Source organism: Mustela putorius, unplaced genomic scaffold (assembly GCF_011764305.1).
Source record: "Mustela putorius furo isolate JIRA1106 unplaced genomic scaffold, ASM1176430v1.1 tig00003901_pilon_pilon_pilon, whole genome shotgun sequence".
In the NCBI taxonomy this organism is placed as follows: Eukaryota; Metazoa; Chordata; class Mammalia; order Carnivora; family Mustelidae; genus Mustela; species Mustela putorius.
Window position 1 is genome coordinate 5,686,563 of NW_025422049.1, and position 18,166 is coordinate 5,704,728.

Below are 18,166 nucleotides of genomic sequence, written 5' to 3' on the forward strand. Positions count from 1 at the left end.
CATGGTGTCTATTCCTTCTCTTTAGTTCTAAATACCATTATGACTATAAGCACACACACACAGAAATTAGGGCATTTCTTGGGAATTAACCTTGGAACTACAGATAAACAAACTTATTCATTTATCAAACACGTAACACGTGTCCTCTATGTATCATTCCTTAGACTTTAAGTTCCATGAGTACAAAGACCTGTCTTATTCACTCTTATATTCCTATTACCATGTGCCTGGTAAATATCTGTTGAATGAATGGAATTTTGAATAAATAAATGTGTGCATAAGTGCCAGGCACTGTACTGAGTTCTGGAGTATGAACTTGACTTCTGATTTTGGTCATTTACTTCAAAAGAGCAGGGATCTTATTAATGGCTAAAAAGTATGTTCTTCTGACTATTAGACTTCTGTAATTTGTCCATATACAATATGTATGGGAAATACAAATTTGGTCTTCTCAGGTTGTATCTGTAACTTTTCCCCAATAACTTAATGGTCAAGATTTTTTTCCATAAAAAAAGGAGGAGATCTTTCCATTTGCAAGAACATGGATGGACTTAGAGGATGTAATATGAATGAAATAAGTCAGAGTGAGAAAGACAAATACTGTATGATTCCATTCAGATGTGGAAACTAAAAGACAAGAGAAATGAACAACAGAATCAGACTTATAAATACAGAGAACAAACTCATGGTTGCCAGAGAGAAGAGGGGAATGGGCAAAATGGGTGCAGGGGAGAGGGAGGTACAGGCCTCCATATGGAATGACTAAGTCACAAAAATACATGTCACAGCATGTAAGGAATATAGTTGATGATACTGTATGGTGACAGATGGTAGCTGTGCTTGCAGTGAGCAGAGCATAATGTATAAGGATGTTGAATCACTATGTTGTATGCCTGAAACTAATGTAATATTGAGTGTCAACTATGCTCAAATAATAAAAAAGTTAACTTGAAAAAAAATTATTTCCAGTAGACATAAGCTTGCCTTTTAAAACTATAAAGCTGAATTTATTGATGCTGGCAAGAAAATGTAAACATTGTGTCTCTAGTGATTTTTACATTGGATGCTTCATTTGAAAAAATGCAAAATAATGAAAGAAGGGAGAGAGTTCCTCACCATCGTTTTCACAGTTAAAATGCATTACAGGGTAAGGTAGTCTTTTTCAAAAATAAGTCAGTGTTGGTTCAGTATAGAGCAAAATGCTTCAGTGGTTTTGTAAAATTGAGAGTAGCATATTCCTAATAGAGTGAAAGTGAACATTCCAAAGGGTCTCATTTTTTTTCTGAAGTTATGCGCAGGACCTGAAACAATGGCAAGCAACTTACCCAAGGCATATTTCCATGGAAGCTCAGATATCTTGCGTCTCTGCCTCACATCAAAGCAGTGCAAAATAGCACATTTGCAGAGTTGGAGTGGTACCCATGTCAGCTCGGCATCAAATGCAATTGGATTCTGATGAGCAGGAACCAGAAGTCTTGCATTATCCATAAGAACAACACTTGCTCAGTTGGTGCCATCTCTTAGGCACAGGTCAGTAAAACAGACCAATTTTCCTTAAAGGGTAAAAAAATAAAAATATAGACCATACTTCTTGCTATTTTTGCAGCCCTAGTGAGAGAATCATCCACGAGGAAGGTTAAAAAAAAATCAAACTTTTCTTTTGGGCACATATAGCCGTTCTGGGCCATATGTGACAACAATCAGGGACTTATATTCCAGAGTGATACCGTGTGATTTGGAAGAAAAATTCAGGTTTTTAATTTTTGTTTTTGCCCTCATATGGGCAACAGGTGTTATGGTGTCAAACTGTGGATATATTTGGTGATACCATCCCCAAAGCTGATTTTCTGAAGGCTGATGATATTACACTTAATTGTTTTCACCAAATCCAGATTTATTAGTTTCCTATGGCTGCTGTAACAAACTGACACAAACCTAATGATTTAAAACAACACAAATGTATTCTGTTTTGTTCTGGAGGTAAGAAGACCTTTTTTTTTTTAAAGGATTTATTTATTATTGAGAGGGAGAGGGCAGACAGAGAGAATCCTCAAGCAGACTCCCTGGTGAGCATGGAGCCAGATCAGGGACTTGATCTCAAGGCCCATGAGATTATGACCTGAGCTAAAAACAAGAGTGGGTCATTCAACCAACTGACCTACTGAGGCGCCTCTAGAGGTAAGAAGTCTTAAAATCAGGGCATCTATAGGGCTAAGTTTCTTTGACAAACCCTAAGGGAGAATCCATTTCCTTGCTTTTTCCAGATTCTAGAGGCCAACTGCATTCTTTGGCTTATGCCCCCTTCTCTTTCTTCAGAGCACACCACTTTGAGCTTGGCTTCCATCATCATTTCTCCCTTTTCTGCCTTTGACTCTCTTGCATCCCTCTTATAGGGACCCCTGCATTTATATTGAATCCACCAAAAAAAAAAAAAAGGTTGTATATCTCCCCATTTCAAATTCTTTAATCACACCTGAAAAATCCCCTTTGCCAGGTAAGGTAACATTTTCAACAGTTCTAGAGATTAGGACATGGACGTCATTGCAGGAGCATTATTCTGTCTACGACATCAGTCCGGCTGTAATAATAGCAATGCTTTGCTTACTTGGTTAGGGTACCTGAATTCATGAAGCTAATATTGCTTGTCTGATGCTCTGTAAGTAGCATGCTGATGATTATGGATTACATAATATCATCCCAATAACAACTGTTATGAGATAAGCATTATTATAACCTCATTTTGGAGATGCAGTAGTGGAGTTCATAGAAGTTAATAAACTTGCCCAAGTTCACATAGCTAGGAAGTGGTAAAGCCAGAACTGAAATCCTGATATATCTTACTATAAAGCCCATGAAATTTCTAGCTCTCTGCTCTGCCTCATTAGTTTTGCCAAGTTTATTTACTTTATTTTCTGGTCACTGTATGTACCCAAACCTTGACCAGAAATATCACAGCTGGGCATCTTCACCGCATGTAGCTAGGTAAGGGAAAATTCATCACCACCACTCCCAATGCAATTCAGGTTAACTCCAGAAACATTTATTAAGCATCAGTGTATCGCCCCCCCTTCCCCGTGCGAAGTCCATATCTCACTGATGGTGATGACTCACTGGGGCCATACTGATATTGTCAGAGAATTAGACTGCAGCCATATTGTTTCATACTTCTCTCTCAAGATAAAAGGGAGCAGATACTTCTTGAGCAGTTCAGTGAAAAGGCCATGTCTTGCCACTAAGAACTTGCCTAGTTTCCTAAGCTCCTTTAGCTTGGAAACCTATCCACCCCGAGAAGATAAGAGATAGTTTCCTGCATTATTCAGAGATAGTCTCTGAGATAAGGAATGTCCCTGGGTCTGTGGAGGTGGAAGAACAATTGTGGAGCCTGAAAGGTTTAATCTAGAAGTAGCATGGCTATATTTGAAATGTCCTTACCTACATTTCATTTAATAGTATGTGACTTCATCTTTTCAGGGACAATGGTAGGTCAAACCCAAAGCTGACAGTCATGGTGACATTAATCTGAATGTTTTATTGGCCAATAAATACTTTATTCTCTATTTTTTAAAAGATTTTATTTATTTATTTGACAGATAGAGATCACAAGTAGGCAGAAAGGCAGCGAGAGAGATTTAGGAAACAGGCTCCCTGCTGAGCAGAGAGCCCAATGTGGGGCTCAATCCCAGGACCCTGGGATCACGACCCGAGCTGAAGGCAGGCTTTAACCCACTGAGCCACCCAGGCGCCCCTTGAGTCTTTATTCTTTTAGAGTCCCCTGCATTTTTTGTATCCCATCTCAGTTTCCCTGAACACCCATTTCATGCAGATCACCAGATGCTCTGCTTTTGTCTATATTCTAATCTCAGACTGGTTGCTCCTGCGTCCCATTCCCTAATGGAACTCTATCTTCGTAGTTTTTATAATTACTGTGTACAAAGTTACTAAAATATATAGATTTGTAATTCTTCCTAAGAAATAACTTTAACTATTGAGAGAGGTAAGGACAGGGAGAGGAAAAGGATGGAGAAGAGGAAGGTGGGAGGAGAAAGAGAAAGATTTTCAAAGTTCTCACACCTGGAAATTTCTCCCCCCCACCCCCACCATGTGATCTTCTTCCAAATTCTTTTTATCATATACTCTTGGACTTCCAGGTGTCAAGCAGCCTCAAGAGCTACTTCTTTCCCCATTCACCAAAAGCTACCTAAGTCCTATTGATTCTTTGGTTCAGTTTTACCCTTATTAAAACTTTAGTATGCACCAGGCACTGTGACAGGTTCCAGAGCAACAAACAAAATAACACAAACCCCATAACCTGGGGTGCCTGGGTAGCTCAGTCAGTTAAATGTCCAGCTCTTGGTTTCAGCTCAGGTCATGATCTCAGGGTTGTAAGATCGAGCCCTTTGTCACACTCCACACTCAATGCAGAGTCTGCTTGAGATTCTTTCCCTCCCCCACAATCTCCCCCTGTGCTCCTCCCCTTCTCTCTCTCTCTCTAAAATATATGGGTAAATAAAACCGTTAAATTAAAAAAAAATAACTTGTAGGAGTTTTTAAGTTTAAGAAGAAACATACACACACACACACACAAAAAGAAGAAACATACACTATAACAGTTTTATCATACTGTAATATAGACAAATGCACCTAAATCTGCGGGAAAACAGAGTTTTTGAAGAGCCAACTCTTCATTTTGGTGCGTGAATAGAAATTAATTGTGCGAAATAATTGAGATTCTTGATTTTTTAAATAATGTCTTTGTCTTACACCCTTTCCTTTCCAGATTCATAACTCCACTTTGATCTAGACCTAGGTCAGATCAATCTCAGACTGTTTACTGAAATAGTTTCCCAACCAGTCTTCAAGTTTCCTCTCTGGTGTCTTAACTTCCCTGCTATCCACTGGCCCCTGTCCATCCTCCATCTTGCTAATGGATTAATCTTCATAAAATATTTCTTTGTAGAAATTATCACTCTTTCCTTACCACCTCTCCCAGCTCTGAAATCTTCTTTGACTTCCTACTGCTTTCAAGATAAAACCTTGAACTCTTCATCTGGCATTCAGTGCTCTCTACAATCTAGCCCTCATCTATGGGCCTAGATCTCCTATAATTTCTGACACATAATGAAAACTTCTTCAGTTAAAATGGTATCAGTTGTCAGAGTGCATTTTACTCTCTGAGGGAAGAGGATGTGGCTAGTTTCTAAAACTAGAAGGCTAGTTTCTAAAGCTTGAAAAATAAATAAATCTATACCCCCCCCCCAAAATTTCTGACATAAGCTGCTCCCTACTCAAAGTAAGTGTGTGTATAATTTCTCAAGCTTTCAGATACGCTCTTGTTCAGAATGCCTTCCTCTACATAATCCCCAGCCAGAACTAAGTTCTACTCTTCCTTCAAGAACTAGTTCAAGCCCATACCCTCTATAGAGCCTACTTGGTTCAACCCAACCCTCTGTGGTCACTGCTTTCTCCAGTAGACTCCAATCATCTAGCATTTAGCATATGTGATCTTCTATTGCTCTACACAATCCCAGTCTTTCTCACCGTGCAGTCATCCTCTTAAGACAGAGATTATATCCTGTGTCTCTTCATGTCTCCAGTGTTTAAGGAGATCAGGACATTTTTACGATACTGGTAATGAGTTAGTCATGTGGTACATATAGGGGAGATATGTGGAAAAGAACTCTTAGGATCCCTTATATCATACCTTGCAGGAAGGGACGCCCAAATTGCTTACATGAAAGGCCAAGGTTAGAGCTTTCTTGGGGATAAAATTAAGCCAGTGAGACAAGCCCAGATGTTTATAGGGGGTATAAGTAAGCTAGAGGTAAGCCAATATTTCAACAAATCTTTACACAGTGCTTACTGTGTGCTGGACATTATTCTAAATGCTTTAAAAGTATTAATTCTCCTAATTCTTGCTACAACCCTACTATTACTATTCCTATTTTATACACGAGACAACCAAGGCACAAAGAGGTTAAATCATTTCCCAAAGGTCACATGATTAGTAAGTGATAGATCTTGAATTTCAACTCAAGTACTCTATTAGTGTCTCTATTCTTAACCTTTGAGAAGTGCTGATTTTCCAAAAGAGACTGGTGAATCCAATGGAGACCTGTAGTAAGTACGATAAACTTAAGGACTCTTAAATTTAAAGAAAATTGTGAGCCAGGATAAACATGTACTGGCTGGTTGGCCAGGGTGTTAAGCATTTGAAACCTCTGGATTGAGTCCAAAAATAACAGGGGAAAGTTTATTCTTTGTAACACCACATTTATTCCAGGACAGCAAGAAGCACCCTCGATTATGTCCTCTCTACCTTGACGTCAGCTCATATACCTATTATGGGGATTTGTTAAAGAAAAGGAAGTATCAGTGTTCACTGTCATCACTTTATATGTTTAGGTTTGCAGATTCAACTTGTAAGAGACTTATGAACCTCTCCAAGGATCTAATGACTCCCATGCATTTGCTTCCATAATACTTTGTTTATATCTTTACCAACTTGTTTATCAAATGTCACTCTTTTCCCTATTTGAGATGAAGAATTTTTCATTTTTTCTTAGAACAATAGATACTATCTCCAAATACTTAACTGTATACAGATTTTAGCAACTTCTAATGGTTTTAACGTGTGTTGATTAAAATATGTTTAGCAAGTCTCTATCAGCTTCTAACTTTGGCACTTTGCATGGTGACAACAGGACCCCCTCTTTTATGGTGCCTTTAGATTTAAATTCAGACTTCTACCAGCCAAGAACTTTTAAAACTAACATAAAGGTAATCTACATCTTCAAAAAACATTTTCAAATAGTTTTATTTTAATGTTTGTTTTGTTCAGGTTTGAAAGAATAAGTGTAAATATGCAGTACCTTTGGAAAATTTCAGAAAGTTTAAAGAAATATAGAAGTAGAAAATTTCACAATCATAACTCAACTGTATAAGACAAAGTTTCTTTATTTTGCTACAGTTGAAATTCACCTAGCTTTTAACTTGCTTTTCAATTTTCTACAGTGAACTTAGTTCAACAATGTAATTAAGTATTTCTTTTTTTTTTTTAAAGATTTTATTTATTTATTTGATAGACAGAGATCACAAGTAGGCAGAGAGGCAGTCAGAGAGAGAGGAAGGGAAGCAGGCTCCCCACTGAGCAGAGAGCCCGATGCGGGGCTCGATCCCAGGACCCTGGGATCATGACCTGAGCCGAAGGCATAGGCTTAACCCTCTGAGCCACCCAGGTGCCCCAAGTATTTCTGATTTTAAACTCTGTTCTTTATGAAGAGCTCAACTGCTTCTTCCTTTCTTCTGGGTGTTCTAATTTCCTTTGAGTGTGAGCACCAACCCTCTATCCTGACTGACTTCCACTGAGGTATATGTAACTTGTTTAGCCCAGGCCTGTGTATCAGCACCTCTGCATTCCATGCTGATATGGTTACTTGTGTACTTCTCTTGGCATAGGCAATGCACAGTAATGGTTTGGAGGTAGGGTAAGTGGGGGAACAGGAAGCCTGACAGTAATCTCAAGATAACTGGACTTCCTTTTCAGCTTATATGGATAAACTCAGTTGCTGAGACTCAATCAAGTTCACTAGCTTCAGACTTAAGCTGTCCAGTTACAACTTCTGCTACTCAGTTCCTTGAGCTATGACAACCCCTTGGCAGACATACTGTTTATCAGTTCTTGGTAATTTTCTTTGTTCCTTTCAGACACATGGGAACTTTTCAGATTACCTACACACACCTTCGAAGCCAAGGGAGGTTCAGGAAAATGTGGCAATATATCAAGTCCCTTTGTGCCTAGACATGCCACACTGCTATTTCTACTTCAACATAGCCATTCTACTATCACCGGGGGCATTGTTACAGGCTGCCTCCTCCAAAAGATGCAGTGGAGAAATGGGGCACATTTAGAATTCTCAAATAGATCTGAGTTTTTTCAACTTTTCATCCTCATTTTAGTGGCTTTTGACCTGGGGTGGGGGTATCTTTTGTCTCTCAAACTTCTCTAAACATCTGCCAGCCCAGAAGGGATTCTTCTTTCTTTTTATGGCTGAAAAACCCCTCCTATAGCATTACAAATTTTTCCCTACTAAATGATTTATGATATAAACCCAGGATCCACCAGTCTTTGTGAATAGCAAGTTTTAGAATTCCAAAATGTTATTTTTCTCTCTTGGGTGCCTCACTCTAGCAAATCAAAGTTTCTTTGGTTTTCAGTCTCTCCTCTTAGCTAAGCACTTTACAGTTTTATTTTGAAACTCAAATGTAAAAATTTTGACTCATTGTTTTCCTGGGTTATTTTTTGTCCTTCTTTCCCTGGGGCAATAAGCTTCAGAGCTAGTGTCTAATTTTAATTGTGAGATGTACTGCAGGACAGAATGGATTATCAAAAAGGAAAATAAGCATGAATCAATATTTTAAAATGCTGTGCTGCATAAGAAAATAAAAATCACGTGTAGTTTCAAACTCTGGGAAAACACTAGTATTTTGGTGTCTCACCTTTTGCTCTTTTTCTATGCATGCATATATGACATATTTTATGTGTATAAATGTATGGTAGGGTTCTTGTTTTCTGGCCCTTATGTTATATCTTTAGATATTCTCGGAGGAGTTGGAGATCAAGGAAAAATGTTCTGGCTCAGTTATTGCCTCTTTGGCATATCTCCCCAAAGATTTGTTGACCACTCTTTGCCCTCCTGTGGGAGTGGGAATGAATATTTCCCTCCCGATAGCAGTTATTATCTTATGACCCTCACAAGTGAACATCACAGAAATTTGCAAGAAAGAGTTCAAACTATTTCCTCAAGGTGATTAATTCAAATTATACAGGGGGTAGTAGCAGACAGTGCCTGTAAAGTTGGTTGCTAAAAGCTTGATTTTTCTCTCTTGTCCTGCCTACTTTACTGAAGGTGTGTTGACCCCACTTTTGGGTGTGTTCTGGGAGGGTTTTTTTTCTCTAGCTGTGTGAAGGGAAATGCCTTCTCTTTCTCCTCTTTCTCATTTTTGTTCTTTTAATTTCATTCCTTCCTCCTGAAGTCCCTGCTTCCCCTGTTTCTTCTGGGTCTGTCATTCACAAGTTCCAGGACAATGCTAGTCTCTATCTCTCTCTCTTCCTCTCTCTCCTTGTAAATCATTGGTCTCCAACAGGGGTTGTCAGTTCTGTTCTGCCAGATAGAGGGAGAATAGTCAGTTCTGAATCCTATAAATGGAGGAGGGAATGGTGGAGGAAGAATGTCAGGGTGATCCTGGGCTCTGGATTGCAGTCTGCGATTTGATATTTTTATATTCTTCTGCAGAACAAAATAAAAAATAATTTTAAAATGCACATCTCACAGGGGAAATTTCTTTCCTGCCCAAATCCTTCACTGGAGAAAATTCCTACACAGGAGATGAATCGCTCCCTTGTCAGCATAAGCATGGTCTTAATTTAACAAAAACCATTTGTCCCTTTCTCAATTTGGATTACATTTCAAAGCTTTTTTCATTAACTTGACACTGAATGGCATCACTGAGCTATCTTTCTTTTTTTTTTTTTTTACAATCATGTAGCAAGCATTTCCTTGTGGTAATTTTTAAAAACGTATTTTAAAATATCAGCATACTACTGCTTAATGTCTGTTCTGTAATGTATTTGATTATTTCTCTAATGTTTAATATTTAGACTATGTCTATGTTTTAGTATTATAAAATTTATGAGGATCATCTGGCATATTAAGATTTGTGCACACATCTAATTATTTCCCTAAGATGATGTCTTTAGAAGTGGAATTGGAGGCTAAAAGATACAACTTGCTTTTTTATAGAAAGGTTTAAATTAAAAAGGAATTTTGAGTTTAAATTATAAAAACAAAATAAACTAGGTACTAAAAAATAAGAAAGTATAGAACATAAGAAATGTAAATCATATCTGTCATCTCACCCCTCAGAGATCATAATTTTTACCAGGTTAATGTCTATTTTTAGTATGAACAATTTTAATGCTTTTTGTGTGTGTGTGTGTTATCTATTGGTCTCCCCAAATATCAGCCATTTTAAATTCCCACTAGCAGTTAATGTAAGTGCTGGTCTCACTGCATACTCATCAACCTTATGTATTCTTGTTTTTTTTTTAATTTTTTAAAATTTATTTAGTTTCAGCGTAACAGTATCATTATTTTTTTCACCACACCCAGTGCTCCATGCAATCCGTGCCCTCTATAATACCCACCACCTGGTACCCCGACCTCCCACCCCCCCTCCACTTCAAACCCCTCAGATTGTTTTTCGGAGTCCATAGTCTCTCATGATTCACCTCCCCTTCCAATTTACCCCAACCCCCTTCTCTCTAACTCCCCATGTCCTCCATGCTTTTTGTTATGCTCCACAAATAAGTGAAACCATATGATAATTGACTCTCTCTGCTTGACTTATTTCACTCAGCATAATCTCTTCCAGTCCCGTTCATGTTGCTACAAAAGTTGGGTATTCTTGTTTATTAATATTGTTCGTACTTAATGAACAAATTGATATTGACAGTGCTTTTTTACATTAACGTTACTGATTATATACATATTTTTATATATTTTATATGCATATATTTCCTTCACATTTGTAATTAAAAATTTTGGAGTATTTTTTTTTAAGGTTTAAAAGAGCATGAGTGGAGGGACAGGGCAGAGGCAGAGGTAGAGAATCTCAAGCTGTCCCTAATGCACATTTGTGAAGTTTCCTTCATGTCCTGTGTTCCTAGAATTCTGAACTAGCTGAGGAAGTATAATTGGTTTTCTAACTTTATGATCAAATGATAACATGGGTTATCCTGGGTTCTTTAGCTTTTAAGATGACTCGCTGTGTTTTAGAAAGGTGGTAGTAGTCAGTCTTTATTCTTGAAATGTTGGCTGGAATGCCAAACTGAAGGTGCCTGCCATTTCCCTTTATTGCCAAGGTTCTTCAAGTTATTTTTGCATTACTCTGAAATCAGGTGTTTTGTTTTTTTTTAAATTTATTTTTTATTTTCAGCATAACAGTTTCCATTATTTTTGCACCACACCCAGTGCTCCATGCAATCCGTGCCTTCTATAATACCCACCACCTGGTACCCCGACCTCCCATCCCCTGCCCCTTCAAAACCCTCAGATTGTTTTTCAGAGTCTATAGTCTCTCATGGTTCACCTCCCCTTCCAATTTACCCCAACTCCCTTCTCCTCTCTAACTCCCAATGTCCTCCATGCTATTTGTTATGCTCCACAAATAAGTGAAACCATATGATAATTGACTCTCTCTGCTTGACTTATTTCATTCAGCATAATCTCTTCCAGTCCCATCCATGTTGCTACAAAAGTTGGGTATTCGTCCTTTCTGATGGAGGCGTAATACTCCATAGTGTATATGGACTACATCTTCCTTATCCATTCGTCCATTGAAGGGCACCTTGATTCTTTCCACAGTTTGGCAACCGTGGCCATTGCTGCTATAAACATTGGGGTACAGATGGTCCTTCTTTTCACGACATCTCTATCTTTGGAGTAAATACCCAGGAGTGCAATGGCAGGGTCATAGGGAAGTTCTATTTTTAATTTCTTGAGGAATCTCCACACTGTTCTCCAAAGAGGCTGCACCAACTTGCATTCCCACCAACAGTGTAAGAGGGTTCCCCTTTCTCCACATCCTCTCCAACACATGTTGCTTCCTGTCTTGCTAATTTTGGCCATTCTAACTAGTGTAAGGTGATATCTCAAGATGAACTTTTGGGACTTCATCAAAATTAAAAGCTTCTGCACAACAAAGGAAAGAGTCAAGAAAACAAAGAGGCAACCCATGGAATGGGAGAAGATATTTGCAAATGACAGTACAGACAAAAGGTTGATATCCAGGATCTATAATGAACTCCTCAAACTCAACACACAAAAAACAGGTAATCACATCAAAAAATGGGCAGAAGATATGGACAGACACTTCTCCAATAAAGACATACAAATGGCTATCAGACACATGAAAAAATGTTCATCACTAGCCATCAGGGAGATTCAAATTAAAACTACATTGAGATATCACCTTACACCAGTTAGAATGAAATCAAGTGTTTTAAATTGCCTTTGAAAAAAAAATTGCCTCCCACAATAATTATTTGTTGTTTTAAGTTCCTGGACATTAGATTTCCCTTAGAAATACATATTCTTTCACTCAGAAATACACCCTCAGGGACACCTGGGTGGCTCAGTCGGTTAAGCATCTGCCTTCGGCTCTGGTCATGATCCCGGGGCCTGGGACCCAGCCCCATATCAGGCTCCCTGCTCAGCGGGGAGTCTGCTTCCCCCTCTCTCTCTGCCTGCCATTCCCTCTGCCTGTTCTCTCTCTCTCTGTCAAGCAAATAAACCTTAAAAAAAAAAAGAAAGAAATACACCATCAAAGCTGGTGTGGGCTCCATGTGGTTTCAAAGCAGTAAGACAACTTGAAGCTACATATAAGTTAAGCCTCGGGTGTGGAATCTTTGGATGGCAACAGTGATTTTTTTTTAAAAGTGTCTAGAATAAAAAGGTTTAAGTTCTACTTAAATAAACAACACTAATTTCTTTAAATTGACAACCTTCCCATATGTTCAAAATGGAACTAAAAGAGCTAAACCCTGTTATTTCTAGTAACATTAATTGTTTTTAAATCAGACTTTTCAAATGTTAGAAACAATGATAAGAAATGCCCTTATCTGGTCAGACCTAAGGAAGAACATTTTTGAAGTGGCATTAAATGGGAAATGATCGTTTTGATTTTGTGCTAGTTAAAAAGTTTTGAATTTACTACTTGAAATTATTGTTTACAGATTAGTGACAAGGGCTGATGAAAGGATCCATTTGGGCTGTGATTTCCAGATGTCCTCAAACATACACTACTTCTGAACTCAAGTCCAGCCATAAGCTATTTTGCTAACATGTCAGACTAATCTGTATTTTTATATGTGATTTCTACTTTTATAGACCTGTTTTAAAATAAAACACATTTTTATATTAAAAATTGAAAAAAGTCACCCAGGTGCCCCTGAAGTGTTTTTACTTAGAATTTTTACCTTTTTATGTAGTCACATTTATCACTATTTTCCTTCATGATTTTTCTTTCGTATTTAAAAGGCCTTCCCTTCTCCCATGAGCAGATAAATATTTATGCATATTTTCTTAAAATCATTTAAGGTTTAAACATTTTAAAATGTAATTTATTTATTCATTTATATTTATTTATTTATTTGAGAGAGACAGAGGGAGAGCCCGGAGGTGGGGGCCGAAGGAGAGGGAAAGAGAAAACCTCAAGCAGACTCCCCACTGAGCTCGGAGCCCAATGAAGAGCTCAATCCCAGGATCCTAGATCATGAATTGAGACAAAACTGAGTAAGACACTCAACTGACTGAGCCCACCAGGTGCCCCTTTAATGTAATTTAATCATGATATATTTCAAACATGAGAAAAGTATATAAATTTAATATAACAAGCATCCATTAAACACATAGATTTAATGAACACTAACATTTTGCCATATTAAGTTTTTTTCATAAATAGTTACATCTATAGCTAAAGACTGAACTCCATCCCTTTCCCTTCCCTGCCTCTGCTGAAACTTGTGCATGCATTCTCTTTTTTTCCTTTTTTAAATTTAATTTTCTATTTTCAATGTTCCAAGATTCATTGTTTATGCACCACACCCAGTGCTCCATGCAATACATGCCTTCCTTAATACCCACCACCTATATTTTCTACATATGTTTGCAACCATGTGCATTATAAAATATTGTTTCATGGACTTTACAATTTTTAACAAAATAGGATCCTTTCCCACCTGACTTTTGTTGTTCAATATTATACTTTCAGGATTTACCCAGATAGCTGCCTATATTTCTAGTTTTTACTATTTATTACTTGTGATTGTATACATTTGGAGTTCTCTTTGTCAATTGTCTATTTGTATCACTTGTCCACTTTTTATCGCAATGTTGGCTTTTTTTGAGTTATGGATTATTGGAATTATTTATTCTTGACCCAAATCGTTTTAGTGTTATGTATGTAGTAAATATCTGTCCCAAATCTGTGACTTGTCTTTTAAGTTTATGACCTTTTATGACATACACAAATTTTTAATTTTAATGTAGCATATTTATCAACTATTGCCTTTATGGCTTATATTATTATAATGATGAATCTTGATATCTGGTAGGGAAAATTCTTCCTTTTTCTTTTATCATTCTTTGACAGTTTCTTGATTCTTTTTAGGTCTTTGATGTCTCCAGTGAATTTCAGAGTCAGTCTGTCCATTTCTGTGAAATCCCCTATCATTTATTTTTTGCCTTTTTCTTTTCTTTTTTTTTTTAATTTTAGTTTTTCAGTGTTCCAAGATACATTGTTTAAGCACCACACCCAGTGCCCCATGCAAATACATGCCCTCCTTAATACCCACCACCAGACTCACCCATCCCCACTCCCCTCCCCTCCAAAACCCTCAGTTTGTTTCTCAGAGTCCACGTCTCTCATGGTTCATCTCCCCCTCCGATTCCCCCAATTCACTTTTCCTTTCCTTCTAATTTCCTCCATGTTATTCCTTATGTTCCACAAGTAAGTGAAACCATATGATAATTGAGTTTCTCTGCTTGACTTTTTTCCCTTTTAGAACTTAAATTGGAATTCTCTTGAATCTGTTAATTAACTTGGAAACAACTGTGACCTTTAAAATATTTTCTCCCTATCAACAAGCATGGTGCATTTCTCTATATTGGTCATCTCTTAGAGCATTGTCAGCCGTGAGTGATCACAGTTGTGGTTCTTCATATTCAATTGTATACTTTATTTTCCTTGTCTCTTTGCACCAGCTAGGATCTCTAGTATATGCTTAATAAAAGCAACAATGTGTCATTCTTTTTTTCTTTTTTAAAGATTTTATTTATTTATTTATTTTTTTTGACAGAGAGAAATCACAAGTAGGCAGACAGGCAAGCAGAGAGAGAGAGAGGAGAAAGCAGGCTCCCTGCTGAGCAGAGAGCCCGATGCGGGACTCAATCCCAGACCCTGAGATCATGACCTGAGCCAAAGGCAGAGGCCTAATCCACTGAGCCACCCAGGCGGCCCAACAATATGTCATTCTTCTCACTATCTCAACTTCATTTTTTTTTATTTTTTATTTTTTATAAACATATATTTTTATTCCCAGGGGTACAGGTCTGTGAATCGCCAGGTTTACACACTTCACAGCACTCACCAAAGCACATACCCTCCCCAATGTCCATAACCCCACACCCCTTCTCCCAACCCCCCTCCCCCCAGCAACCCTCAGTTTGTTTTGTGAGATTAAGAGTCACTTATGGTTTGTCTCCCTCCCAATCCCATCTTGTTTCATTGATTCTTCTCCTACCCCCTTAAGCCCCCATGTTGTATCTCCACTTCCTCATATCAGGGAGATCATATGATAGTTGTCTTTCTCCGCTTGGCTTATTTCGCTAAGCATGATACCCTCTAGTTCCATCCACGTCATTGCAAATGACAAGATTTCATTTCTTTTTATGGCTGCATAATATTCCATTGTGTATATATATCACATCTTCTTTATCCATTCATCTGTTGATGGACATCTAGGTTTTTTCCATAGTTTGGCTATTGTGGAATTGCTGCTATAAACATTAGGGTGCACGTGCCCCTTCGGATCACTATGTTTGTATCTTTAGGGTAAATACCCAGTAGTGCAATTGCTGGGTCATAGGGTAGTTCTATTTTCAACATTTTGAGGAACCTCCATGCTGTTTTCCAGAGTGGTTGCACCAGCTTGCATTCCCACTAACAGTGTAGGAGGGTTTCCCTTTCTCTGCATCCTTGCGAGCATCTGTCCAAAATCTATAAAGAACTTAGCAAACTGAACACCCAAAGAACAAATAATCCAATCAAGAAATGGGCAGAGGACATGAACAGACATTTCTGCAAAGAAGACATCCAGATGGCCAACAGACACATGAAAAAGTGCTCCATATCACTCGGCATCAGGGAAATACAAATCAAAACCACAATGAGATACCACCTCACACCAGTCAGAATGGCTAAAATCAACAAGTCAGGAAATGACTTTCTAAACTTTAAAAGAAATACTGCATATTGAAAAATTTCCCAGTAAGTAACATGTCTGCTGTTTATTTGGGAGTTGATAGCTCTACCAGGTTAAGGAAGATCCCATATATTTGTAGTTTGCTAAAAGTTATTTCACTCTTGAGTGGACTTCAGATTTTCTCCAAAAAAAAAAATGCTGTATCCACATTATGATAATATTTTCCCCCTTAATCTGTTAAAATTATGATTTTTAATAATATTTTAATGTTAAAAGATCTTTGCATCATTTCTTGGCCTTTTGGCTAAGATCAAGTGTAGCATCTTTTTTTTTTTTACTTTTAAATTAACATATAATGTATTATTTGTTCACAGACCTCTACTCCTGAAACAAATAATACATTATATGTTAATTTTCTCCAAAAAAAAAATGCTGTATCCACATTATGATAATATTTTCCCCCTTAATCTGTTACACAATACTCAGCACTCCCCACAACACATACCCTCCCCAATGTCCATCACCCAGTGACCCCATTCCTCCCACTCTCCTCCAGTCCAGCAACCCTATTTTTTCCCTGAGATTAAGAGTCTCTCTGGTATCATCTTGTTTCATTTTTTTTCTTTTCTTCCCCTATGATCCTCTGTAGCATCTGTTCTTATCAGTTTAAAAGATCTTTGTACTCTTAGGTTAAGCCACACAAAGTCCTCGTGTTTTTTTTAAGATTTAATTTATTTTAGGGTTATCTGGGTGGCTCAGTTGTTAAGTGTCTGCCTTCATGTCAGGTCATGATCCCAGGGTCCTGGGATCGAGTCCCGCATCCAGCTCCCTGTTTGGAGGGAAGCCTGCTTCTCCCTCTCTCACTCCCCCTGCTTGTGTTCCCTCTCTTGCTGTGTCTCTCTCTGCCAAATAAATAAATAAAATCTTTTAAAAATATATTTAATTGATATTAGAGAGTGAGTGCACGTGGGTGTGGAAGAGTAAGGGAAGAGGGAGAGAGAGAATCTCAAGCACACTTCCCACTGAGCTCAGAGCTCATTGTGGGACTCCTCAACCTCATGACCCTGAGGTCATAACCTGAGCCGAAATCAAGAGTCAAATGCTTAACCCACTGAACCACCCAGGGAACCATCTTGTGTTTTTTTAAATGCATATTTGACTTGGTTTTATATTATTTTCTTTAGAATTTTTACATCTATATATAAATGAGATGGACCTGTGATTTTTTTTTCTTGTTATCCAAGTTGGGATTGTGTATTAAGTTTGTATTTGCCTCAAAAAATGACTTGGCTGGCTTTACCTATTTATTATTTTATTCATTGGTTCAGTGACTATTTCAGTGCACATTTGGATTACTTGGGGACTCTTTGTTTTTTGTTTGTTTATAAAATAATGTTTAAGACAGTTGACAGAATGGGAGAAGATATTTGCAAATGACATATCAGATAAAGGGTTACTTTCCAAAATCTATAGGAACTTCTCAAACTCAACACCCAAAGAAAAAATACTCCAATTAAGAAATGGGCAGAAAACATGGACAAATATTTCTGGCAAAGAAGACACCCAGATGGCCAACAGACACATGAAAAAATGCTCCACATCACTCGGCATCAGGGAAATACAAATCAAAACCACAGTGAGATACCACCTCACACCAGTCAGAATGGTTAGAATTAACAAGTCAGGAAATGACAGATGCTGGCGAGGTTGCAGAGAAAGGGGAACCCTCCTACACTGTTGGTGGGAATGCAAGCTGGTGCAGCCACTCTGGAAAATGGTATGGAGGTTCCTCAAAAAGTTGAAAATAGAGCTGCCCTATTACCCAGCAATTGTGCTACTGGGTATTTACCCTAAAGATACAAATGTAGGGACGGCTGGGTGGCTCAGTTGGTTGGACGACTGCCTTCGGCTCAGGTCATGATCCTGGAGTCCCGGGGTCGAGTCCCGCATCGGACTCCCAGCTCCATGGGGAGTCTGCTTCTCTCTCTGACCTTCTCCTCGTTCATGCTCTCTCTCACTGTCTCTCTCTCAAGTAAATAAATAAAATCTTTAAAAAAAAAAAAAAAGATACAAATGTAGTGATCCAAATGGGCATGTGCATCCGAATGCTTATAGCAGCAATGT

The 18,166-nt window shown here is 38.1% G+C and overlaps 1 pseudogene; it reads left to right on the forward strand.

Moving 5' to 3' along the window:
- The first annotated feature begins 16,326 nt into the window (after positions 1 to 16,326).
- Positions 16,327 to 16,423, forward strand: LOC123388559 (annotated as a pseudogene).
- The last annotated feature ends 1,743 nt before the right edge of the window (positions 16,424 to 18,166 follow it).